This window comes from Coptis chinensis, chromosome 6, assembly GCF_015680905.1.
Source record: "Coptis chinensis isolate HL-2020 chromosome 6, ASM1568090v1, whole genome shotgun sequence".
Lineage (NCBI taxonomy): Eukaryota > Viridiplantae > Streptophyta > Magnoliopsida > Ranunculales > Ranunculaceae > Coptis > Coptis chinensis.
In genome coordinates this window covers 10,096,144-10,123,125 of record NC_141461.1, presented here as the reverse complement: position 1 = coordinate 10,123,125, position 26,982 = coordinate 10,096,144, and the positions used below count along the sequence as shown (strand labels likewise).

Below are 26,982 nucleotides of genomic sequence, written 5' to 3'. Positions count from 1 at the left end.
GTTTTAGTAACATTTTTATGACGGTTATTGTAACATTATGTCGTGTATGACACAAGCGTCAAGAAAATATAATAAATTTATGACGGCTGTTGCAACATTATGTCGTGTATGACACAAGCGTCAAGAAAATATAATAAATTTATGAAGGCTGTTGCAACATTATGTCGTGTATGAGACAAGCGTCAAGAAAATATAATAATTTTATGACGGCTGTTGCAACATTATGTCGTGTATGAGACAAGCGTCGAGAAAATATAATAATTTTATGACGGTTGTTGCAACCTTATGTCGTGTATGACACAGGCGTCAAGAAAATATTATGATTTTATGACGGCTGTTGTAACATTATGTCGTGTGTGACACATGTGTCAAGAAAATATTATGATTTTATGGTCAAATTAGCAGTATATTAAACCGTTCCAATTTTTTTTGGTGCAAGTTTTCGGACCATATTCAACCGTCAAGAACGAAAGAAAAACTATCGTGAGTACAAAAAGTGAACCGTCAACATTAATCAGACCTAGCACTGGGATAAAGGGCAAAAGAGTAGATCGTTTTTATCGATCTTATTCAAAATATCAAATAAATCTTGAGGTGAAATTTCAAAAACACCTCTCTTATCGGCTTATCGGCTTAATTGTTTCAATCATCTCCTTTTCAGTCCATCTTCATCTTCTTACACCCGACCATATTCCTCACTCAAACTCCCATTGATTACTCTGAAGACCTAGCAAAGTTTGTCAAGGAACGATTCCTTAATTAATTTTCTATGAGCGACTAAACCATAACCATTTTTCTTCAATTCGTGAATCAAGCTTTTTAATTCGAGAATGGGGCGGACGAGTGCGCGTTTAGTGGAGAAATGTCAATTCTGAAATTGATCGAAAAGTTTGAAAAGTGGATGCTTTTGTACGATTCGTTTCCATTAACGAAGTTGAGAAAAACTACAAAATTTGTTCTAATCTCGGCGAGAAATAACAAGGTATTTTGTATTCACTTTCGCTTAAATGGGGGTTCGAATCGAGTTTGTTGGGCAGCCTATATAAGACAAAGGTTCTCGGATTTTTTTAATACTCTTATTATCTACCTTGAGGTTGTTATATTGATTTCTCGTTTTTCTTAAATTCTTGCTTTTGACTTCAAAGTTCTATATATTTTTGATGTCTTCTTCATTAAACAATTTAGATTTTCTAATTTCCCCATTTATATTAGCATTACCGGCCTTAAATTTGATGATATTGTTATTATGTTTGGCTGCAAAGCTTGAGAAGAAAAGGGTATAAATAGAACCAGTGAACATCCGTGTTTGCATAATTTGGAAAAGTGGAAGTTTGTAAAACCCATAACTTCGATATAATATGGAAGATAGATGGGAAAGGTGGGATCTTGTGCCTTAGTCTTTCGTGGTGATTTTTATAGGGGTTTTAGTTTGATCTTGGCCCGAGTCTTTTTCACAATTTAATTCACATTGTCGTGGGTAATATATGTGGCGACAAGCCGGTGACCAACAATAAGCATTACATAAAGGCTATTGTCTCATATATTCCTATTAAAATGCTATTGGAGTTTCTCTAATCCAGTTGGTGTTGTAGAATATCAGTAGCCACTATGGCTTTCTCTAACCCATTTGCATCATAGCTTAAGAATGTTCTCCATCTGCACTAGGCATCCATGCTAATATCTAATGGTTTGTTAGGTTGTTTAGTAACGGTTATTTGACTTGGTATTGGTTCTCTTTGTGCATGTTAGTTGACATGTTGAATGTTAATAGCTTGTTTCCGTTTTCTGAATTGGGTTTGTTGTAGATTTTAATGGGTTAGAATCCAATCCCTATACATTATCTAATGTTGGCTCATTTATTGCTCACTCTGGTAAAGTTCAATTAGGCCGGCATTGCATAGCCATCAAAATATTTTTTCGATTACTTTGTTTTTAGGTTGGTTTGTGATAGTTTTAAAGTATATATGCCAATTTTTGCTTTGCCAATGTTGTGTAACTGGCCCTGCTTTTATTTATGCTGAAATTAAGTCCAACAATTGTTATATGAACTCAATAAAATGTTGAGTTTTTTATCCGCCTTTTTGAAGATGCGGTTGTTTATCCTATGGTTCAAGATGCACTAGGAGAACCAAAACTTGGAAATAGTCCCCGAATTTTAAGAAGGTACTATTAAATGAACCAATACTTTCCGTTTTCCTTTGTATTTGGGAATACTTTATTACGATTTTTAACATCTCTTTAATTATTCTATGAGCTTGTAGCTTATTGGATGTGTAGGTAGTGGTATTTTCCAATATTGCATAAATATAAGTAGTGGTTCCCTTCCCCTGATTCATAATTCAGCTCATTGGTTTTTTCCTCATTATCTATACCAGTTTTGTTCCTCATTTGCTTAGGTGTTGGGTCCAACAAGGGTTTTTTGCCAAGCCATACGTCTTACCTTGCTTCTTCCCTTAATTTGTTTGAAAATATCTCTTCAACCTCACTTACATCCACGGATTTGGTTGCTCATCGAATTAAAATGGATGCTCTAGATTTAGGGGTACGTGCTTAATTGTATCCATTTGATGTTCTTGTACTCAAGAAGGCTTCTAATTGCTCAAGGTATGTTCTGTGTCTAATTTCGCTAACCTTGTTGCAAATTAAACTTAATCTAATTCATTATAATAGATTATACTGTGGGACTATAAATTAAAATAGTTTCTCTCTTCCAGGTTTTGTAAGCTAGTCAAAGGAATTCCAAGGTGGGAATTCCGAGGTGATAATGGCAGTTGGCAGGCTCAAATTGGATCTAACAAGAAAGTGAAAGAAATTATAAAAGAGGTGCACTACGGCTCTAATACTGGTATCTAATTATATTGAACTTAACTTTGATGATCGATGAATTGTAACTTTGTTTTGAAATGCTTGATGCATGATAGTTTGAACTATAACCTAGCAATTACTTGTTAAAATATGGTTTTGCCAGTGACAACTCTTAAGAACTTTGGGTTCTATATATGCTACCATAAATAATCTAAGTTGTACATTCAAAGGAACATTATCTATGGAAGTAATTTCAAATAGACGTGCTTTGTTTATGCATCACCTGTAATCTCTTACACTACGTATGCTGCATGAATATTTTTATTTGCCTTGCTGCGTGGACTTCCCATTATTCCACTATGTTTGTTACTGAAGAGTTTATGTCGTGGTATCATCTAGTTGGTTTTCCTGTCTAGATTCTTTTGAAACATGGATCTCATTATTAACTTAGACCCTAATCTCTTTGTCCTTTTCATGAACAAAATTTGAGGTTTGTTAACCCGAGGTCCGATTGCTCGCCTTCATTAGGGAATGTTAATGTAGAAACCGACGCTATTAATATTTTTATTATCGCTATCATATAATGAAATTACTTTGATTTGATTATGGGTTTATGATTTGGTTGATACCAACACGATCCTCTCTCTCAAGGTTTGGCCCACTCTTCCCTCCACGGTTCCACCTCTTAGCGCCACTCTCCTTTGACTTCCAATCTTTTTTCTCCATTTTGCCCTCCTCTTGACCAATGTGATTGCTTTACTCCTTTACTGTATTTCCAATTTAGGTAGTCTCCTAGCTACTTACGAGTAGCTAGCACATTATAACAATAATGCCCATCCAGATCAATTCTTTATTATATATTTTATGACTAAGTAGATATCATTTTTAAAAATATAAGGTGAACTTGAATAGTTGAGTTTGTATCCTCATAATATTGATGATTATTTTCTTTCCCCATGTTTCAATACATCTCGATCGAGACTCATCTTGTTATGCTAAGAGACTGATTAGAGTGATGGATACATCTGAAGGTTCGATAATGATCATATAGATATTGAAGGTTCAAATAATGTTCCAAAGACTTTGTAGTGATCTATATTTACTTGTTTGTTGGAATAGGTTGCCAAGACGGTGGATCTCAGAAAGGCCAAAGGGGAAGGTAAACCAGAGAGCCCGGTCCATCAAAGGTGGAAATACAGTTATTGCTTTTGTGGAAGATCCCGATGGTTATAAGTTTGAGCTTTTGGAAAGAGGGCCAACACCCGAGCCTTTGTGCCGCTTTGATGCTTCGCGGTGGGGATCTCGATCGTCGGCAATACAGATTCTATGAGAAGGTAAGGTCAATGCACGTAAGCATAAAGTCATTCCTTTCGATGTAATTTGCATATGTATTTGCAAATCTTTGTGCCCCGCGATTATGTATACCAATGTCTGAAATTTTGTTTTTCGTTGTTTGAAATAATGGGCTTTTGGCATGGAACTTCTCCCAAACGTGATAACCCCGAAAGTACAAGGTAATTAGACTCTTTGCCTATAAACAGACTCCACCTAGTTTCGTTTCTATTTGTAAACATTCATGCAATAGCATACATTAGTCGGCACACATAATAGTACATTCATGAGGACTTTTCGAGCAAAGCAACACATAATTCCAACTGAAAACATTAGTATGAACCCGCTCGAAAGAGCCTTACTAGCTACACTAGTAACATCGGTCGACACAAAGATAAGGGATAGTTTGCCACTGAACCCCGCTCTTCCCTTGTCTAATGAAAACATTGATGCGGACTGATCGCCGGGGAGACTATTGAGAGGATCCGTGATTCTTTCCAAATGAAAGAGGTTGTGAGACTTGGGCGGAATCTAAACACATGATGTATTTTTCTCGCTTCTTAACCACGGGCCTCGATTTCTCAAGTTTACTTAATATTAAATACAGTTCCACGACACCGATGAAAATAATTAGACCCAGACTTGGATCATCCACACCACAAAGTTGAACTAGAGGAAAAATGACTCAATTGGAATTGTCATTTACTTTTCATTGGCGATAGAAAGACCCGATCGTAAGCGGGATCCTTGAACATGGCATATCAACCTAATGAATGGATCTTTGCTTTTTGGTCGTGGTGGTATTACATCGATCATCCGGCTTTCTTTCATCTTGGAAGTTCTTCCTCCTTGTGTATGTCATATCCATGCACTTGGTAGAGGGCGATAGCTCTTTGGTTTCCTATGCATTTAACCGACAGGTTCGGGTCTATGAACAAGCTATCCACGTAATTGCTTTTGAAAGTGGGTTTTGTGTTTGGGTGGTGATAGGTGCAGAGTAGTGGCCCGTGGGAATTTTATTTTGTCGCTTGATAAGTTAAATTGCTTCTTTCCGGTAAGAACAATACAGCCTGAATCATTGGGTAGCAGAGAGTCCTTCATTAGCTAACTACTTGATTCTCGAAGTTTGGTAAAAACGATTACGTTCCATTTGTTTAGGTGTTTGTTTAATGGTGTTGGTTTTCACTTTTTCTGTCATTATTTTTATAGTGTTAACTTTGTTTAGTATATTATATTCGTGACTTTTTTCAGATCGACGCTTTGGCTCATTTCTTTCAAGATACAATCGCTATGATGGGGTATGGTCCTAAAGATAAAAATGTGGTTTTGGAATTGACATACAACTATGGTGTCACAGTGGTACGACAAAGGAAATGCTTATGCGCTAGGTGCATACTTCTTTCCTCTCCTACAAAAAGAAGTGTAAAGAAAATTGAAATATTGAGCAAAGTGTGAACTTAAATCTGCAGCCTCAATAAAGTCTGTTAGTTGCCTCCTCGATTTCGTTCTACCTAATAAGTTTTCCACGAGTTCTATATCTCCCCGGGTGGGTGTTGTCTAAACTTATTTAATTGGTCAGTGGGTATCTCTAAGGTGATTTTCTTTGCTTCTTTTACCAGATTGCAATAGGCACGGACGATGTTTATAAGACCGCAGCCGCTATTAAGCTTTATGGTGGAAGATCATGCGGGAACCTGGTCCCTTGCCCGCATCAACACAAAGATTACTCGCTTGCTTGGATCCCGATGGTTGGAAATCGGTATGTCTACTAGACCTTTTGCTTCATGCCTAGCGGTTTAAAGTTTGTTATGTTCAAGAGATTTCTTTGTCATTATAATAAATCTGCTAAACCTTTGACTGGGGATTAAGAAAGAGGCATCCGTTACATTTCGATAAATGCCGTTAGTTATGCATGCAGGACCAAAACTTTTTAGAGAGAATCTTTTCACTTACTAGTAGCCAGACCGCTGAAAGTTGGAGGCTTGTGTGCAAGATTCATTAAATTATACCATCCTCGATATAAACTTGAGTAGAGAAACATTCAAACATAAAAGCAAACAAACTTTCTTAATTTGCTTCTTGTAGCTTGAATTTCAGAGATTGGACTGTTGGAGGCTTGTGTAAACTAGAGCATCCTCCATATGATTGAAAGTTTGAAACCAAGTGTAGAAACTTATACAAACTCTACTAATCCTGAACCTCCTTTGCTTTTATCCCCACCCTTGTTTTTGTCTTTTATCCCCATCCATAGATAATCTTATCCCTTCATTTTTTCATGTTAATATTTCATGATACTATTCTTATTATTGTTTTTCTTTTTCGACTTTGATTTTTTTTGCAGGTTAATAAGTTTGATGGATGAATGAAAGTCGAACCATGCAAACCGATCTTGTTAATACATATTATGTGGATATTTTTTTATTAAATGTATGTAAATTTTGGAGATGATTGAATGTAATGGATTATGTTTTGTGAATGGATCATGAATTGGCTAGTTTGTTACATTGATAATGTTAAGTTGCTCGTAGTGGAGTTGGATTGTATAAATGGTAAATTATTTATGCAATTTTCAGGGTATAAAATTAATATTATAAAATATTTTTTTTTTCCAGAAAATGTATCTTTTTATGACGGCTTAGCCAAAACCAACACAAACTAAACATGTTTCTTGACAGTTTTTACAAAAAATTATGACGGTTGTACCAAACTTAATGACGGTTTCCATGTAGCAGTCAAGATTTTTTTCTCCTATTATGACGGTTTTAGCTCTATTTTTTAACATAAAATATATTAAGTACATAACGGTTTTGGCAAAACCGTCATAGGTTTAATGATGGTTTTTGTAAACTTTTATGACGGGCTCTATAATGACAGTTGTGTTTTTAACAAACAAACGTCATGAAACTTGTTTCATGACAGTTTTTAGCCGTCATTACAAGTCTTTTTTTTAGTAGTGAAAAAGTAAATTCCGCCATTTAATTAAACACACCTCAGGTCTCAGTTGGCAGTCGCAATAATGACAGTCGTAATTAACACTAGAACACATTGACTCCCCTCAAAGCTTCTAAATACAACCAGAAATGGACCTAATTAACCAAAATAGACAATCGACAAATTGCCCTTACAGTTGCAAACCTAAGTATTTAGTGAATTCACAACAAGAAATTAAGTAAGAGTTGCCATTAAATAATATGGTTTAGGAATCAATACAAAATGATTAAAAAAAGCAAAAAATTAAATAATGTGAGTCTTACCTAGTTACTTCACAAAAAGTCAAGATGAGTAGAAGACTTTTAATAGAATAATTGAGAAGGGAGGAGAAGTGTGGAGTGCGTGAGGGGTTTCTTTTGTTTGGGTTTTTGGCATTTTTTTTCCTTTCCTTTTCTTTTTTTTTTTTTTTTTTTTTTTTTGATACACTAATACAGTAATACTATAAATTTTTTTTTTCCGAAAAGTTGAGGGTGAGCCAGGGAGTACCCTGGGCCCCCTGGCTCCGCCACTGAGCACACCCATTGGACCCCTCTTACTACATTAGTGAGAATATCCAAATTGTAATGACTCGCATGATCAGAACTCAAATATGCATTTATATCTCTTTACAATGCTGCAATTTAGTCAAATTATATGATCGATAAAGTGGAAAACTCATATTCTTTTATTGTTTTTTTTTTTTCAGGTTACAAGTCTATTTTGGACGAAATCTTTTAAAAGATAAATTCTAACGCTAAAAGGAGTTCAAATAGGACATCTTATGAAGATTAAAACTTATTGGAAAAGAAGCCAAAAAATCAAAGTTAACGGTCAAAGTCAAAGTCAAAACTCAAAGACGAAGGATTATTTCTCAAAGACCCAGAGGACTTGTCCTCAACTCAAAAATCTAAAAGATAAATTAATTTGATCTTATCTAGTGTTTGTATTTGAAATATAAAAAGTAATTGAGACAAAACCCATAAAGCAAAAGTAGTGTGTTGTTACTAGCTAGGAGAATGGAAGAGGGCAAATATGTAATCATGTAAAATTTTCTATAAAAAAAACAAAACAAAATAGAGAGAGAATGATATAGAATAATCTATAGTAGAATTAGGAGTAAGAAGTTAGGGTTAGAGTAGGAGTAGGTTTAAATTTTTTATTTCTTTTTTTTTCTTATTATCCATTGTTATCACTTTCAAAGTTTTAAGCTTTTCTCAGTACAAAGTCATTTTTGCTTCTTCTAAATTTATTTCCATCATTTGTTTTTTACATCAACTTATTTCTATCAAGTTTCATTTATTTGCTTCTTTACATCAACTTATTTTCATCAAGTTTTCATCATTTGATAATAGGAATAGGAAAAGATAAACTCAAAAGAGAGACTCACTCTTTCCTCCATCAAAAATATTCCCAAATTCATTAGGAATCATCTATTAGCAAACTTCAAACAACCACTCATACAAACAATGATAATTGCACAACCCAGAGATTTTACTAAAATTGTACTGTCGCACCTTCTAGCTTTTGCACCTTAGAGGCCTAGAGGAGTCAATCCCGGTTCTGTCCCCGAAGAGAAACTTTGTACCTTAAGAGTCATCCTATCTTCAAGAAATAAAATATTGAAATTTGACTCCTACTTGCCCAACCACATTGACCCAATTACATAGGAAAATTTGTAGAATTTTGTGAAATCTGAGTATTTCACAAGAACATACTAACATATTAAGATCTCGACATTGGTATATATTGTCTATATTATATTTATTTATTATTATTATTTTCTTTGGTAATGAGGACCCATAAATAATTCACGAGCACCTTATTTATTCCTTACTTAAAAATTGGGTTAAAAAATTATTACAGACATCCAATACATATAATGACTCCCTTGACCTTGCCCATTTTGCCAGTTTGTGAACTAACATGTTGCATGTTCGAAGAGTGAATCTGAATAACATGTAATTAAAACTACTAGTACTGGATGGAGTGACTCTCAAGGACAAAAATGCCCAAAAAGTAATTCTCAATGACACTTTTTTTATTTTTGTAACTCTCAAGGACCGGGTAGATGAAAGTTCAAGTATACTCTTGACGCGAAATAAAAAACGGATCGGGTAGATAAAATGTCAAGTATACCCCTGACGCGAAATAATTAACGACCCGACCCAGACGAAACAACCTGGTGTATTTAGTATGAACATTGAATGTTCATAGTCTTTGTGTATGAACATTAATTGAGTATGAACATTCGATGTTCATAGTCCTTTGGGTATGAACATTCAATGTTCATAGTCTTTTGAGTATGAATATTCAATGTTCACAGTCTTTGGGTATGAATATTGATTGGGTATGAACATTCAATGTTCATAGTCTTTTAGGTATGAGCATTCGATGTTCATAGTCCTTGGATATGAACATTCAATGTTCATAGTCCTTGGGTATGAGCATTGATTGGGTATGAACATTCAATGTTCATAATCTTTTGGGTATGAACATTCAATATTCATAGTTTTTGGTATGAACATTGATTGGGTATGCTCAATGTTCATACCCCACCCCATAGTCCTTTTGGTATGAACATTTAATGTTCATAGTCTTTGGGTATGAACATTGATTGGGTATGCTCAATGTTCATACCCCATAGTCCTTTTGGTATGAACATTGAATGTTCACTAGAATGTTCATAGTCCTTTGGGTATGAACATTACAATATATTGATGTATGAACATTTCATACATCAATATATTGTATAAGGTACATTCACCTATTTGGATATAAACAATCATTGTTCATAACTTCATATACCAGCAGAAGGTATGAACACTCATTGTTCATAGTAAAATGACAGAAAGGGTAAAATTGGAAAATATTTATTTTAAATCTGGGATATTTGTCCTTGAGGGTTATTTTCACGAAATAGTATAACTGACATTTAAAAAAAGTAAAATAGCCGGGCCAACTTATTTTGTCCTTGAGGGTTACAAAATTTGAAATCGTGGGTTCGTGAATTACTAATTGTTAGAATTTGTTATTGTGAGTTGCTCACCAAAAACCGTATCTTCTAGACTTTATTTTCTCCAAAATTGGGTGTTAGGCCCAATTTCTTAGTCTGTAATAACATGTAAGTAAAACTACTAGAATTCATAGAAAATTACACAGAGCTTAGTCCCATGTTCATGAAGATGCTGAAAATCCTGAAATCATGTTTGCATATGCTAAGACAACTGATTTAGCATCCGCTTCTAACATGGGTCATGGGGAAAGGTTTCGAAAAATGAAAAATGATGTATCACGCCCAAGTTTGGTCTTTCAGCCCACCGAAATTTTGGTCAAATCAGGATGATTGCTTGAAGCATGAAGGCCTGCTTTACGAATTACGATTGAAATTTGAATGGGAAAAATGTGTCTATCATTTTTTCGATAGGAGGCAAAATGTGAGTATCATCGACGAACTTGACTCAGCCAGCTTGCTACTTGCACTTTTGAGTCTGAAGTTTTATTCGGTATTACTTGGGCTAAACCCTAAAACAGTTGGGCGTTGCGCCGTCCTCGGGTTAGAACTTAGAACTCACACTTACGAAAGTGCCCAAAGAGTTATGAACCACAAAATGCCCAAGTTAATTCGTACTCATTGGCATACGCGTACCTTCAGTCTTTCCACCACGGCACCAAGACTATTCGATCAGCTCAAACTCTCGATGAAAGAGTGATGCAGGAATGCCATGCCTTTTAGTACAATTCAGCTCATCGCTATGATCATTTCTGAATCCCGATCGAACTATCCAACTGGGTAGACTGAGAATGAGATTGTAAGCTCAGCTGAAAACTAGTAACAAACTGGTGAAATGTGACTATAGCCTATTACACGGTTCATTTTTCTTTCTTTAGGCGGATAAAAATGTTTTCCGAAACCGAAGACACGAACTGTTACACTTAAAAAATAGATGCCACAAGGCACAAGCTATGCATCAATTAAAATCCCACTTACCGGAACGCAAAACATATTTGCTCTTGATCTTTTGATCTTGATCTGTTTTTTTAACATCGATCAATTTAATTTATGGAATTCCACATGGCAATGCAAAGTAGACTTTCCACTGCATAATTCTAAAATCTAAGGAAGTTAAAAATGAGTTTGCCCCGTCTAGTTCCTAGTCTTTACTGTCGATTCTCATCAAATTACCAGTAATTTAAACTGGTGCTGCTACGTGACCACGTCTTTAGCAGGTCATGGACAAATACTTCAGATGCAAATAATTAAGTAGACTTTGCAATGCAACTTCTTGATGTTTAATTATAAACTTCTTGTGCAAATATGAGTTTTCAATGCTGCCTAGTGCCCTAGTTTACTTTGCACTGACTTTTGTCAAAGTCAATTCTTTTTACTGAACGGTAAAACAAATTTTAGCTTACCAGGCTAGCGCCATAATTGGAATATACATGAAATTACTCAAACAACAAAAAAATCTATTTAGATTCCCTTAATAACTTTCTATAGACTCCATATCTCAAGTGGCATCCAAATTATTATATTTCTCTTTCCAAAAAACAAAAAACAAAAATAAAAACAAATAAACAACTAATAACTTATCTAATTAAATAACTAAAACCCAAAATAGTAACAAATAAATAACAAAAAACTTAATTATATTTCTACAAAAAAAATGCCCAAAAAAAAAGTTGGGGGCTCCAAGATATTCACTTTCCGCATTCTCAATCTTCTATCTTTTTTCATTTTCACAAAATTTCACTTTTTATCACTTTATTTTAGTTTATATTAATTTAGAATAGTTTTCTATCTATTGACTTGAACAAATGGTTCACATGTATGGTGTATATAAATGTCAAAAAATATGATAATTTGTTTCGCACTTGGGCGTCCGACTCAATTTTTTTTGGGTGTTAAAGTTTACTATTTCTTTATTTGTTTGTAGAAATATAGGTAAGTTTTTTATTTATTTATGTGGTGCTATTTTTTGTATTAGTTATCTTATTTTTTTGCACACAAGTAGGGATATTATTAGTAATAATAAAAAAATATAACATCGAGAGTACATGCCATGCTAAACTTAAGACTACAAAAAGCACAGACAACCTATTCAAATCTATAGGAGGTCCTATGAGGACATTCTATACTGGTGATGAATAAGAGTCCGTTTGTGCTCCAAATTGTTTCTCCCATAATCATAGTAGCTCCCTTCTTTGGGGCCACATCCGCACCAAAATTGGCCTCTCACAATGTATGTGTATTAGCTATCTAATTAGGTAAGTTATTTATAACTAATTTGTTTCTATATTTGCAGTTTGAATTTTGGAAAGAGAGAATATGATTTGATGACACTTAGGAAATGGAGTCCCGAGGAGTTACAGAGGGAGTCTAAGGCTTGTTGGTGCAATGGCTCCGTATTCCCTTAAAATTGGTGGGAGTTGTTGTGGTTTTCTCCCATTATCTCTATATAACTCTCTATATATAGAGAGTATTATTAAGGAATGAAGAGTGCATTCCACGCGAGTTGAAATGATGTGGTTTGTAAAAACCCAAACGAACGGCGCCACTAGAAGTGGCGTGGAATGTAAAATACAATTTCATACGGCGCCATTTGAAGTGGAGTGGTTTGCGAAGTGTCCCCACCAAACTACATGCTAATTATGAGAACAACAAATTACTACACTACCCCCACTACTTCTATTTTATTACGGATGTATCATCTTTTGCTAGTTATATTTAAGAGGGTGCAGGGGCAATTTTGTCTTTTGCAAAATATGGGTTTCTATTCTACGCCATTTGACGAGGCGCCGAATGGTTTAATTTTTTTTTTTTTGTTTTCATTCCGTGCTGGTCGAAGTGGCGTTGAAAAAAACTTGGGTTTCAAACCATGCCAGTTCAAGTGGCGTAGGATTGCTCACACCATTGATTCAACAAAACCTACTCTCTATCCGTATAACACTGTTTTTTGGAGGGATAGAGATAGAGAGTGGCAGACCATTGGACTCAGCCTAAGTAGAACTACTCCAGAAAATTTAGTATGTTGGTCTTTTTGTATGTGGGTGTGCGGGTCAAATGAGATATTGCCATGTGTTACAAGATTCAAATCAAGGCTAAGTAGAGTCCAGGAGATTTAGTTATCTGATTCCTATAATTTAGGAAAGGTTAATGAAAAAATGGCAATTATAATTGCCAATCAAAACTTACTCAATTAAGGTAATTTAATTCTTCTAATACCTCCATTCCTCTTCCATCTTTTCTTTTTGATAGAAATTAAAAAACTATAAGTAATTTAAAAGGCTTAAAATAAAAATAAATCTCCAAACAACCAATTTGATGATTTTATTCAAGAGTAATTCTCACTTTTGATGAACTAATGAAGTTTGAAAATTGTATGAATTTTAGCATTCAAAGCTAATAGAATCACCCACAGAGACAATAAAGGAATATATTTAGTTTGGGAAATAACCTAAACAAGGCAAGAAAAGTGCCAATTCTTCTCAATCCAGGCAAAACACTCAATTTTGACCAATTCAACAAAAAATGGACACTTTTATCCTTTGTACTTGGGAGACAAACTCTCTCTCTCTTCTTACACAACCTGTAACACTCTCTCTCCCACGTGATGTGACCTTATAGTCAACACATACCACAAGATCATCTTAAAGATTTGCACAAAAAATCCGAATCGTTAGATTAAGGTCGAATTAAAAGAAAAAAATGGTAGCATTTTGTTCAGTGTAGAGAAGTAACTATCACTGATTAAAGGTAGCAATAAATTAAATACCTATCAGTAACTTTTATGTCATTGCCACATAGACAGCTTATATCTCGGTTTTCGCACTCCCAAACTCCAAAACTTTGTACAAACCTCAAAAACACAAAAAACTTGTTATACTTTCTTCTCCTTTCTCATTGTCTTCCCCCTTTTCGATTTGTTTAAGATAATAATAGAAGAAAACAATAACACACACATCCACAAAGGTAAAGGTTAGGGTCTCTGAAGGTTATTCTTGTTTTCTTCTTATTTTATATATGTTGTTTTGTATGGGTTGCTGCTGCCGTGGTTGTACTATGTTTTGGAGGTGGTCTAAAAGTTTCATCTATCAAGCATTTACTAGGGTTCCCCATTTACTATCTACTATTTATTGTAGATTTTGTGCCATAAATGTGGGAGCTTTTACTGTTTTAAAAAACTTTTTTTTATATTTTCAGGTGGTACTTTGGAAGTTCTAATTTATTATGGTGGTGAAATGAAATTCGACAAGCATGGTGTGTATAGGTATGTTGGTGGTGAGGTTAAACTGAGGGTGTTCTGTAAGACAACATCGTATGAAGGCTGTTTCGACCCCCACCTACGTGGCGAACGTCCATTGGTATGAATCTCCACTTTATTCGTTTAATCGACAGGGCTAAAGCCCAATTCGCAATATCATGGATCAATGTACATGCCCATTAACTCATGTGTCTAAGGCTGAACCTTAGCCACATGGCTTGCCACTAATATACATTGATTTATGTCCAGATTCATTTTTTATCAAAGAGATAATTATCAGTTGAAAGTTATAGTCTATCACAATTACTCAAGCTACAAGATTACTTAAGCTACAAGGACTCTCTACTCTACCAGCTATATAAATACCAAACTATTTTTCATTCAGAACTACGTTTTTGAGACTTGATCCCACTGATAATTTGGGTACGTAGGCAACTGCAAGGTACAGTCTCATCATTCCCCCGATCACCATTATTTTTCTAATTATTTTTCTACGTTCTTCGTCTTTTTCATCAATACTTGGTGTTTTGATCATATTTGGTCGAAACAAAGGCTTTGTTAGTATTGTTGAAGATGCTTGTTCAAATAGTAGAGTGGAGTTTTCATTGCAATACTTGATGAGTAATAACCCATGTAGAATCGACTATGAAACAGATTATCTAAATATGATCAAGAGACATGAAAAGTATCCAACCAAAGCTATGAAGATATGGGTTATTAAGGAAGAAAGTCTTGCAAGATTTGTTGTTCAAAGAAGTCAAGGAAAAAGTATTGCTATGAAGGAAAAGGGCATGTTGAATTGAAGAATCCAAATGTGCATATTGTATTGAATGATGAGCTTGTTCAGTTGAAGCATAAGTCTACCACATCATCTCCTAGACTAAGCAAATTGAAGAATCCAAAGGTGTGTATTGAGTTATTTAAAGAAAAAGTTGAAAACCATCCACAACCATCTCCTGTAAAGCAGAGTTAGTTGAACTAAAAGGCATTAGCGCGTAAGAGGCCTTTCACACTAGTAGATGAACCTATAGGTATATAACACATTTTGTTTCTATTTTATTTGTTGATAGTCATTGGTTTAATTAGTTACTCAAATTGTGGCATTTTGTATTCCCAAGATAATCCACTTGAACAACAAAGTGAGAGAGATCATATAGTCGCCAAAGATGTGGTTCCTGAAGAGCCCCATAGTTTTGCTACTTATCAAAAGGTTATGGCAGGTAATTGAGTGTCTTTGTTATAACTTGTAGCATGTTATTGATAGATATTTGCATAAATGCTGACTATTAGGTGACCACATGCAGATTTTTTTCCGGAGGCTACTTCAAATAAGTATAATGTGACTACTTCTTCCATTGGAGTACTTCATTCAGATGGTAAAAATGAACAGATTGTACCTCCATCTTTCGCGGCTAAAGGTAAACTGGGAATTTCATTGTTGTGTTGTCAGTTGTTTCTTCTTATAGTTAGACTTGCTAACGGTACCTGTATGCATTGCTTCTCAGTGCTAGAGATTGTCACTAATAATGAGGAGGTAGATGAAAATGACTTTGATTCACAACAACCATATGGAGGTACACACAAGCGTGCACGAGGAATATAGAATTAGCACAAATGCCACTGATGATGACAATGATGAGGACGTCGTGACTTTATTAGGGGTTGGTGTAAGAAGTGATCCAATTGAAATAGATTCGGAAGTTCAAATGGCTGCTAATGCAGATCAATGGTTCACACCTACTCGAAGTGAAGTTCAAGTGGATGTTGACGCAGATAAATGGTTCACACCTAATTGAAGTGAAGTGGATGTTGATATAGATATGTGGTCTACTCCTAACCATAGTCAACAATATTTTTGGGGCGACACTCCAATAACAATCATCGATGATGAAGATGAAAGAAGCGATCTTAACTTTCAATTGGATGGGATGGTAGATGTCAATGTTGCTGATCATGCAGAAAATATAAATAATCGTGGTTTTGATCCATTGCATTCCCCCCAAATTCATGAAGAACCCATGCAAGAAACGAGGAAAGGATGGACGATCAAGTTATGCACCAAAGTGTTGTGCAGAAGTTCATACCCCCAAAGTTGGTCAAGATACGCGCTACTGCGGATGAGCTCATCAAAGACATGAAATCTTATGCAGTGGCATAACATGTTTAATTTGCACCGCACAAACTTCAACGCGAAAAGTGGTCATGAAGTGTAAAAGCTCTTGGTTTATGCGTTTCATCTTTATGCAAAACCCACGACTGCCTATGATAAATGGGTTATTAGCACCTTAAGAGCAGCTCACACTTGTGCACAAGATCGGGGATGTTGCAACAAATCCACAAGCAAACGCATCATGGGTAGCACAAATAGTTAACGCAAAACTTAAGGATAACGAAGAACTGCAGCCAAAACATTTACAATAGGAGGTCAAAGGAATCCACCATCTTGAAATATCATATAAGATTGCTTGGAAAGCAAAGTTTAATTGCATTGAACAAGGTAGAAAACAAAGAATGAGGTAATATATGTCCTGCCAGCAATATGTTTACTAACACGTAGCAAGTGGTAGTTTAAACTTTGCGCGTAGATTATAGGTAGCTTCAACACTCGTACTATCAGCAACACGTTTAATAACACGTAGCAAGTGGTTGGTTTTTAATCAGTTTGTTATATTTTTCATGCATATTAGAGGTAGTTTCAGTCAATCATATCAAATGTTGCCTACTTATTGCAAAGAGCTTAAAAAGATTGATCCATGTTGTTTCACCGAGATACAGACAACGCCACATGAGCACAAATTTGAACGTTTCTTTTGGAGTTATGGCATCACAGTTTGTGCTTACAAAAGATGTCTCCATCCTTTGGTTATGATTGATGGTACGTTCTCGAAAGGTAGGTACAAGTATGTAATACTTACAGCCCTTGCTGTTGATGTAGATAGTCATTGCTTTCCGATTGCAGCTGCAATTGTCCCAAAGGAGAACAACGACCATTGGGATTGGTTCTTGGAGAGATTGAGGGACCATGTTGTAGGATCTATAGAGAGTTTTGTTCTTCTATCAGACCGACATAGTAGCATTCTTCAAGCAGTTCCTAAAATTCTTCCAAATGCGCACCATTGCTTTTGTGCGTAACATATGTCTAACAATGTTAGCAAACAAGACACCAAATGGAGGGTTAAGAATGCCACAGAAACCTTTGGTAAAGCTGAGTTTGTTAGAATTATGAGTCACATCTGGTGCAGTGACGATAAAGCTTATGCAAAGTTAGTTAGAATTCCTAAAGAATCATGGTGTAATGCCTTTGCTCCAATGAAAATGTACGGAGTTGTTTATAGCAATCACATAGAGAGTTGGAACAAAATGATAATTCCTGAACGAGCTATGCATGTTACATCTTTTGTGGATGGTATTCGGAAAAATATAATAACGCACTTCTACGACTACCGTGTTATGGCTGCAAAGTTGAAAACCAAACTCACCAAATCAGCGGTAGGAAGACCATATCGGCCTGACCGATTCAAGAGCAGGTCAGACGCTGCAAGCAAGGCAAGTGAATTCAGTTTTTCAGTCGTCACTAATTAAAGATGGAAGAAACACGGTAGACCTTGAAAATAGAACTTGCACTTGTGGGTACTTTCAACAAGTGGGACTTCCATGTTCCCATGTCGTTAAATGCATCGACACTTCCAATTTTTTCGTGTATGACTACTATCTCCCTTGCTATAGCAAGGAGACGATGATAGATACATATAAGGAAAATTGGACACTAATGAAAGGTAAAGAACAATGGCATTGGTTTAGAGATATCATGGTATGTCCACCAATTGATGAGGTATAAACTGGCCGCCCTAAAAAGAAGCAAAAGAGATCTAAAGGAGAGGGTATCCCTGTCCAAACAAGGAGATGTACCAGATGTGGTGGTGTTGGTCACAATGCAGCGACATGTACTTCTTGCACTGATGATGCTGAATGGATTGACTTCGCTGCTGTTGTTCCACCGGAGTTTGATAATGATTTCATATGATCACGGATTTTAGTGTGATTGAAGGGACGTACAACTCTTATGTAGTTTTCATATTTTGGATGGGCTTTGGTATTTTGTAATTTTGTTTAAACGCTTTTGTAAAGGTACCATTGATGTAAACTTTTTAACATTTTACATGGTATTGTATATGGTTTTTGGAATTTTCCATGTTCCTTTCTAGCATTTTCTCTTAGGTAATGTATCAGCATCTGGTTTAGCTAGCATTTGAAAGAAAAAACGGTTAAAAAGAAATGGAAAATACTTAATAGTACAATTAATTTCTAACTAACAATTTATTTACAAGTGCCATTATGTTTTTTCCCCGCCAACATGTTTATATACATATGTACATTACTACATTTTGAAGACATCAAGGACACTTTCTAATTAAGGAACACTTTCTAATTAAGGAACAGTCAACAACACCTATTGTGGTTTTGTTCTATAACCTGTCAGAATTTTGATGTCTATTTTTAACAAACACAAATTTTGAAATTTCAAGTTAGTTTAATTTTGAAATTTTGCGATGGAAAAGGTGAATGCCTTAAATTTTCTCTCCTTTATTTTGTTTTCAATTGGATTCTAGTGTATTTAGAGTTTGATTACATATAAGATAAAATTATATAAATCAGTGTTCATTAAAGTCTTTAATTTTTATTGCTTTGAAAAGAATTCCTATTATATAGCAAATTTGTGTGCTATTTTGAACAGTTAGATCACAATATAGTCAAGATTAAGTATCATTAAAGAAGCAAGTGGTGGGAGTATTTTCCACCATTGAAGAAGAAAGGAAGAAAGAAGAGGATGGAGAAAGGAAGAAAGAAGATGATCGCAGATTTTGGTCATAAAATTGTAAATGTCCCATATTTCAGGATGTTTCAGTTGCTTTAGTTATCACAGTTAAGATATGATTAAGCAGTTATAGAAAAACACAATATCAAACTGCATGTAATGAAATATCAGCAACTAATTAAGAGAAACAAACGTATAGATTTGCAAAACCACAGTTAGATCATAACAACAATTATAGTCTAGTCATAATCTGAAAACCACAGTTACTCTATGATATAGGTTATTAATTATTACAATATACCAAAAATTGGCCCAAACACTGACCAACATCAGAATACAAACAAACAATCAAAAGCATGAACTAGCATGCTTAGAATCATGGACCATGTTCCCAAAAATTCAGAAATACTTACCTGTTGGCTTACTTCCCCTCTGGTTCTTTCTCCTTATTCTTTTTGAACCAATTCGCAAGACTCTCTACCAGTTCCTTCTGCCTTGTCTTTGCAGTGTTGGGATTGATGCTACAGTTGATGATATCCATTCCAATCCTCTTGCGCATTCGCTCTGGAGTCATTTTGATATCCTTTACTTGGTCAGGTACGCCTCTAAGAAGACAATCAAGGAAGGCAAGGCAAAAAAGGCCACAACTGTTCCCATCAGGTTGTTGGGAGACATGGACAAACTCACGACTCCATGGTGAATCTATATCAACATAGATACTTCGATCAGCTCACTTAATGACATATGGGAGCATTGTTTCCAAGGTTATTTGCTCATCAGAAGCTTTTTTACCTCCAAGTGAATCATAAGTGTACACCTTTCTTTCCTCAAAATTGTAGACCTGTAACACCCAATGAGTACAGTTAATTTGTACCGGAATTATAACTCCCTAACTTGCACTTGGTTGGTGGTGGTTGATATTGATTGATGACTCTGGATGGGATGAAGTATTCAGTTGTTACTTCATTTGGAAGGTAGTAACCTTTGTAAACTCTCTCATCAGGAGTTGTATTTTTAAACCTTTGGTCTTTCATCTTCTCTGTAAATACATTGTGCTCTCTGATGAGATATTTATGCAACAACAGTGTATACATTATACTCAACTTTAATAAAAAACAATAATGACAGAGAAAAGTAATCCAAACACAACTTATAGCAAAGTGTACATCCCTGATTATGGTATAAACTTCACAATCAAGCAGACCATTCTTCTTGCAATGTTGGTAGTACCACCTATGCAACAACTTCACATATAAGCTGAGCACCTACAAATAAATAAACAGGATAATTGTTCGGTAAAAATGGTTGATGCATGAAAGACTATCAGTACTTTATTGTTTTGTACTTACCTCACCATCTACCCATTGCCTTCCATGCAACGAGTGGAAATGATACACATCAATAGTGTCATTGTAGCCAAAGATTCTTATATCCTTTGAGGAATTCAGATTCTGGTTTTTGGTAAACATATTCCAGTAGTAATTGATTATTTTGACCTCACCTTTGGTAGTGGGTTTCATGAGAAAGGTAGTACACAAAGCGGTCTCGATCAGGGAGTCACAATCCTTGCAAATATATTTCTCTAATGACCACGCAACACTGGTCTCTCTGTTTCTCCTTTTTCTAGTAGCAGTCTCCTCACTTTTTCTATCCATTTCAGCATCCATTTCAGTCTGAATAAGAACCACATCTGGCAACACAATGGGTTCACCAACATTGTCCTCGTCCTCTACCTAATCATCAACCTGACCCTCACCCAAGTGTACCTCCTCATCATAATCCATTATACTTGCACTACCATGTTCACCCAACAAAATAACATCATTAACCCTAACTCGATCATCAACCTTATCTATGGCAACAATATCATCAACCCTACCTTGATTATCATCCCCAGCCATGGCAACCAAATCATTCACCCTAGCTTCAGTTTCAACTTTACTCATCACAACATTATTCACCCTAGCTTCATTCTCCACATCACCCAAGTCTACCTCATCAGCAATAGTAGCTTCAGTGTTATCCTCCTCATTTCTAGATTCCCTCACATTCTCAGGGGTTCCGTTCATACTTGGTGATAGGGATGGCAAGTCAGTGATGTCATTAAGTTCAGCAGTAGCAGCAAGTAAACCAACCAAGTTTACCTTCCTCATTTCAATGTTCAGAACATCTTCTGCATCTATATCAACATGACTGTCAACAAGCATACCTCTAGGATCTACAACATTCAAAGGAGTATAATCTTGGATTAATTCAACTAATGTCATAGTAGGAGCTTCTTCTTGCTCGTCCACAAATACAAATTGACTCCCCCCCTTTATTTCATCTGTTGCATTCTCTTCCTTTTTCTCTTTTTCTTCATTATATAAAACTTTCTCTTTAGAAAGTTCTTCCCTCTTCTCTTCATTTATCTCCCCACCCACATGCTGAGCCTTCATTTCAATTTCAATATCACCATCAATCTCAGGTAATACTTCACTAATCTTAGTCAAAACACTAGCTGCAAATGACTCCATTTCAGCCTCTTCCTCTTCATCAGTTAAAATTAATTTCCTTCTTTTAATTTTGTTAGCTTCCTTAACCTTACTCTCCATTGCCTTTCTCTTCTCACTCACCTAATTTAACCTTTTCATATTTTGCCTTTTACTCTTGGCTACTGCCTCTTTTTTACTAACTCTAGATGGTTGTACTCGGACATGTTGTGGCTCTCCAGTCCTATTCCTCTTCACCATTTTGAACGTCTCTTGACAACTTTTTCCTTCAGGAAGATCAAATGACACTTTCTTTGCAGATGAATTGCTCTTTTTAGTTGACACTTTCTTTGTAGATGAACTCCTCTTTTTAGTTGACAGTTTCATTACAGATGAATTCCTTTTTCGACTGGGTGAAGACACAATTTTCTCAGTATTTGAAACCTTCTTTCTAATAGACTTTGTTCTTGGTGCCCTAACAACCCCATCAGATGCTTTCACCTCCCCATTGCTTGTCTCCAGCATAACTTTATTCTTTCCATGAACAATTTCTTGCAGTATTGTTTCCATCCCATTTCTGATTGAAGTAGTAAGCTCAGTCTTCAACTCTTTTCCAATAACCCTAACCTCTTTTTGTCATCTGTATGAACATTTAATTTCAATATCACATAAAGCTTCATAGAGTTGTTGACATATCCTAGGTCACAAAGTGCAAGTACAAAAAAGACATTCACAATTAAACATATAAGGGATATAAACCCAATTGAACAATTCTTAAATAACAATTTTCTTCAATCCAACAAAAATCTTTAATTTAAGCAATTGTTAACCATTGATGCAATATAAAACAATGATGTACATTGAAGAACAATAACATAGTTGCTGACATATCAATAATGACAATGTGCTATATGAGAATCTTACCAGGCCCTTTAGTACTTTAGCCTGTCTCTCTAGCATGAACCCCTTATCAGAAGTAGCTCTTTGTTTTGCATGTAGTTGCAATGCTTCCTTCATTACTACCTCATTCAATTCTTCGTCAAGCATATCTAGATGCTCAAACACCACAACCTTCCCCTTCAATGGCTACAACTTTTTCTTGAAAGTCTGAAGATGCATGTTCCTAGGAGGAACTTCTGCCCAATCAAGTATTCTTGGAAATCGAGCATTTGGTGCTCGACGAGCACCAAATGTAGGAATGTGAAGATATGCTCATACAACAAAACAGATTACAAAACCATAGGTAGGAAAAGAAAGCTTCCCTTCTTTCACATTATTGGAAATATCTTCCAAAGAGTCATCCAACATCTCAAACAAGGGAGTTCCCTAGGGGAACTTATCAAATGCATCTAAATTGACTGCAAGATCAATAAATCTTCCATCTATTGTCCTAGAAGAACCAGGAATTACAATTTGAAGTAAAACATACAAACGATTAAGTCGAAATATGTCCGCTTTATCTTCACTAGATTTGGATAGTTCTCTGGCTTCCAAGATTTGGTTTACACGAACAAAAATTCCATTGAAATACCTTGCTCGAAAGTCTGATGGTATCTTCACGTCTCTAGTGTAGAAAGAGTTAGCAACTGGCTTGACACTTAAACCCATTATCAAAGCCATGTCATTCTTCTTAAACTCCAGATCTTTGTTGCCGATTCGATAATATAGTCTACTAACCTTGTGCTCCATTAAAGCACAAACTAGAGTAGTCGTCGTGTGCAAATTCTTTTGAATGTCTAGAAATTTAGAAAAACACGATTTCTGAAAATCTTCTCTCTCCTCCTGACTAAAACTCTTGAACAGTTTATGCATTTTGTCTAGAGATGAACGACATGTGAGATTAAGCTTTCTCATTTTGGGAATTTTTGAATTGTAATTGTTGTAATTTCGCTTTAGAAGGTTATAGGGTTTTTTTTTTTTTTTTGTTAGTTAAGATTGCATCCTGTAATTTTATTTTTAATCGGGTTAAGATTACATGTGTCAATTAGGACACTTCGTTCATGTAATACTGATAATGGGCTTCCCCGCCATACTAAGTGCCCTTATGTTTTTCCGCCAACATGCTTATATGCGTGTCAATTGTTTCACGACACTCGATGTTTTGCTTTTTCTAAGTGATTTCAACAAGTTGCTGATTGTTACTACAATGCAATATGCCAGTTGCAATAGATGTATATGTATAAGAACAATACCATATTGACAGGAAATTTAGGCAGGAAACCTTTTCTCTATATTCGTGCTCATTCACCCAGCAGACTTGTATACATTTCTCTTTACTGTCTCTCAAACAAATGGGTGGGGGAGAAGGTTCTAGTGCTACTAAAGAAACTATGGATTCAAAGATTAACCGAAAAATAGAAAGTGTTTTTGGGTCTTGGTCAACCGCCATTGGAAAATCAATTGTCCATGGGCAAAACTTAAGTGTCCAAGATGCTTCAATACAAATATGAGGTATGGTGTCGATGAAAAGGAGTGGAGTCCGGGGCAAAGGGTATCACGTCATGCAAGGTTAGTATCGCCAATGGTGAATGGTGCAAAGGTTTTAGATGGATTGATTTGCGGGTGAAACAAGTGAGGATAAGGATAAACAACCCACTGGAGAAGGACCAGTTCAGGAAAGCCATTTGAAAGTCATCATTGATGGTCCGATCAAAATGCAAATAGAAGGCAATGTCGACAATGTCAGTGAACTTGTAAGGAAACTATCTATTAGAGATTAAGGGGTCGTTTGTTTTTTAGCCTCTGAATCTTTGAATGCTAAATGGCCCACCCTCTGAATGTTGAATGCTAATTGTTGAACTCTAGATTCTGGAAAGCATGTTTGTTTTCTATCATAATGACCTGGCTCTGAATGCTGAATATAAATCATTTGGACAATTTTACCCCTGTTATCAATTTTAAATACAAACTTATAGTTTATAAAAACAAAATATCTGGATTTTTTTTGGCAGAGTTTCCTTTGTTTATTCAACATTTTAAACACCTATTTGTATATGATTTATTATTATTTTTTTTTAACATATTCACTTTTAATTTAAAAGTAAACCATAAATATAAAATATATTGTTTTTAGTAATTGTATACCAAATATTAATAGTGCAATTTCAATGCATTTTGTACGCTATAATATTGCAAAATGCAAACAAATCTAATCTCCCTTTTGATTTTGATTATATTGAATAGAAACTACATCGATTCTTTTGGAATAAAAAAAAGAATCACAATAAAAATATATTAATTGATTAACATTTTTTATAAAAAAAGGTAATAAGGTACCCTATATTTCCCTATGTAATATAATTAAATTTGGGAAAATTAGAGTAAAATATAAATGGGGGAGATTAGATTTTATGGTATTAATAGGTGGCCAATTATTGTACTTGGTATAGCTTGTAACCATGTTCTTGTTTCACACCATAGTATTTTCTTTTGAAAAAGAATAACTATCACATCGTCTTCAACCTCAGCCTATAGAGATCTCACGGTTTTTGAACAACCAACTCTCTCCTTTCTCTCTCCCCTTTCTTTATTTTCTCTTCTCTTTAATCTCTTTCTTTATTTTTCTTGCTCCCACCAAAACCACGTAGTTATTTGTGCAAGAAGAAGAAGCATAACTTGAATTTCCACAAGAGGAGATGGAAGGGCAATAGTTGGAATTGGGTTTGAAGAATTCGTTTTTCAGCATTCAGCGAGAGTTTGAGCGCGGAACACTGAAAAGCATTAGAGCCTTTGAATGCTTAATTGAAAAAACGAAAACAAACAAGGAAATGTCTCTGAATGCTAAAAAAGTTTTTAGCGGCTCTGAATGCTGAAAACAAGAAAAACAAACAACCCCTAAGTCATTATTCTTATAAGTCTTGCTTGCTTTCTTTTGTTATGGATGTTATGGTTGTTTTGACATTTTGAACTTGTTCAAATGGTTGTAAATAAGTTTCATATTAGAGAAAGAGAAGAATGAGTGTTGGAGAAAAGAGATTGATGTTTAATCTTGACTCTATTGCGATCTAACGGTTCAAAAATAGCACACAAATCTAAAGAAAATCGTGTGGTAGTGACAAGATCGAAGACAATGTCAAAGAGAAGAGAGAGAAGTACTTTTTCTGTAGGAGAGAGAGTGTTTGTTTCTGATGGAGAGAGAAATGGGAAAGGGCAAAGTGTCAAATTTCTTTTGAATTGGTCAAAATTGAGTGTTCTAGGTGGAGGAGAAGAATAGGCACTTTTCTTGCCTTGTTTAGGATATTTTCCATTTAGGGTGCGTTTGGAAAACGAGAAATGGAATTCTCGTGAGAGTTATAATTCTAATGGAATCTGATTCTCATGATTATGTGAGAATTATGGTTGTTTGGTAAACTATGAGAATTCTTGGTAATTCTCACTGTCAATTTCCCATGTGTTGTTTGGATGCTAAGAATTCTCACATCAATTTCTTTTTATCATTTTGTTAATTTGTTTTGCTCAAGTATTTCACAAAACCAAAATAATATATAGTCATTCTAAAACACAATAAATGTGAAGATCAAATTTCATACATTACAACGCTTGGGACTTGGGTTTGGCTTGGTATGTGGGTGGGTGCAACACAATTTTTAATGGTGTGAAATTGTAGTGTATTGGACTATTGGCCCTTTCACTTTGTAAAAACTCAAAATATATAGCTAGTCAGTTGAGACTTGAGAGTGCACTGTGAAGTGAAAATATTTGGATTTGATTACTAGTGCATTGAAGATCAGTCGTCATAAAAAAAAATATTTTTTTTTGTTATTGAATTTGTTAAATTAATAATGGATTATTGTACATTGAACTTGTGAAATACAAAATTGGGACTGAACTGTATGATGTAAACTTTCCATTTAGTATAGAAACCATTACAAAATTTTGACGTGTATATTTGAGGATCCACTATATAGACCACTCGACAGCACAATCATTCTTCAATATTTGACCTGTCACCATGCCTATATATAAGTTGAGGCCTTGAGCAGTTAGAAGAACTATGCTGCTTTGACAATAGGAATTGCTCTCAAAGAGACTAGAGAGCATCCAGTACTATTTTTCTTTCAGGCATGCTTGGAATTGCTCCCTTAACTTGAACACAAAGAGATGTTGCAGCAGCTGCAATAACATCACATTAATTATTTCAAAGGATGCTTGTAAGAAATGTAGAAATGTAGAAATGTAGACCTGTATTTCAAAGTCACATTCACTCTAGAACTCATCATTCAAAAATTATTTCAAAGTATTGTTTCTCAAAATACTCTAAATATCAGGCATCATGGTGACACTAATGAGCTCAAACAGAAGCTTCTACCAATTCTTGAGGGTAATT

The 26,982-nt window shown here is 35.2% G+C and overlaps 1 pseudogene; it reads left to right on the top strand.

Moving 5' to 3' along the window:
- Nucleotides 1–2,557: 2,557 nt before the first annotated feature.
- LOC147491378 (uncharacterized) lies at nt 2,558–16,165 on the top strand (annotated as a pseudogene).
- The last annotated feature ends 10,817 nt before the right edge of the window (nt 16,166–26,982 follow it).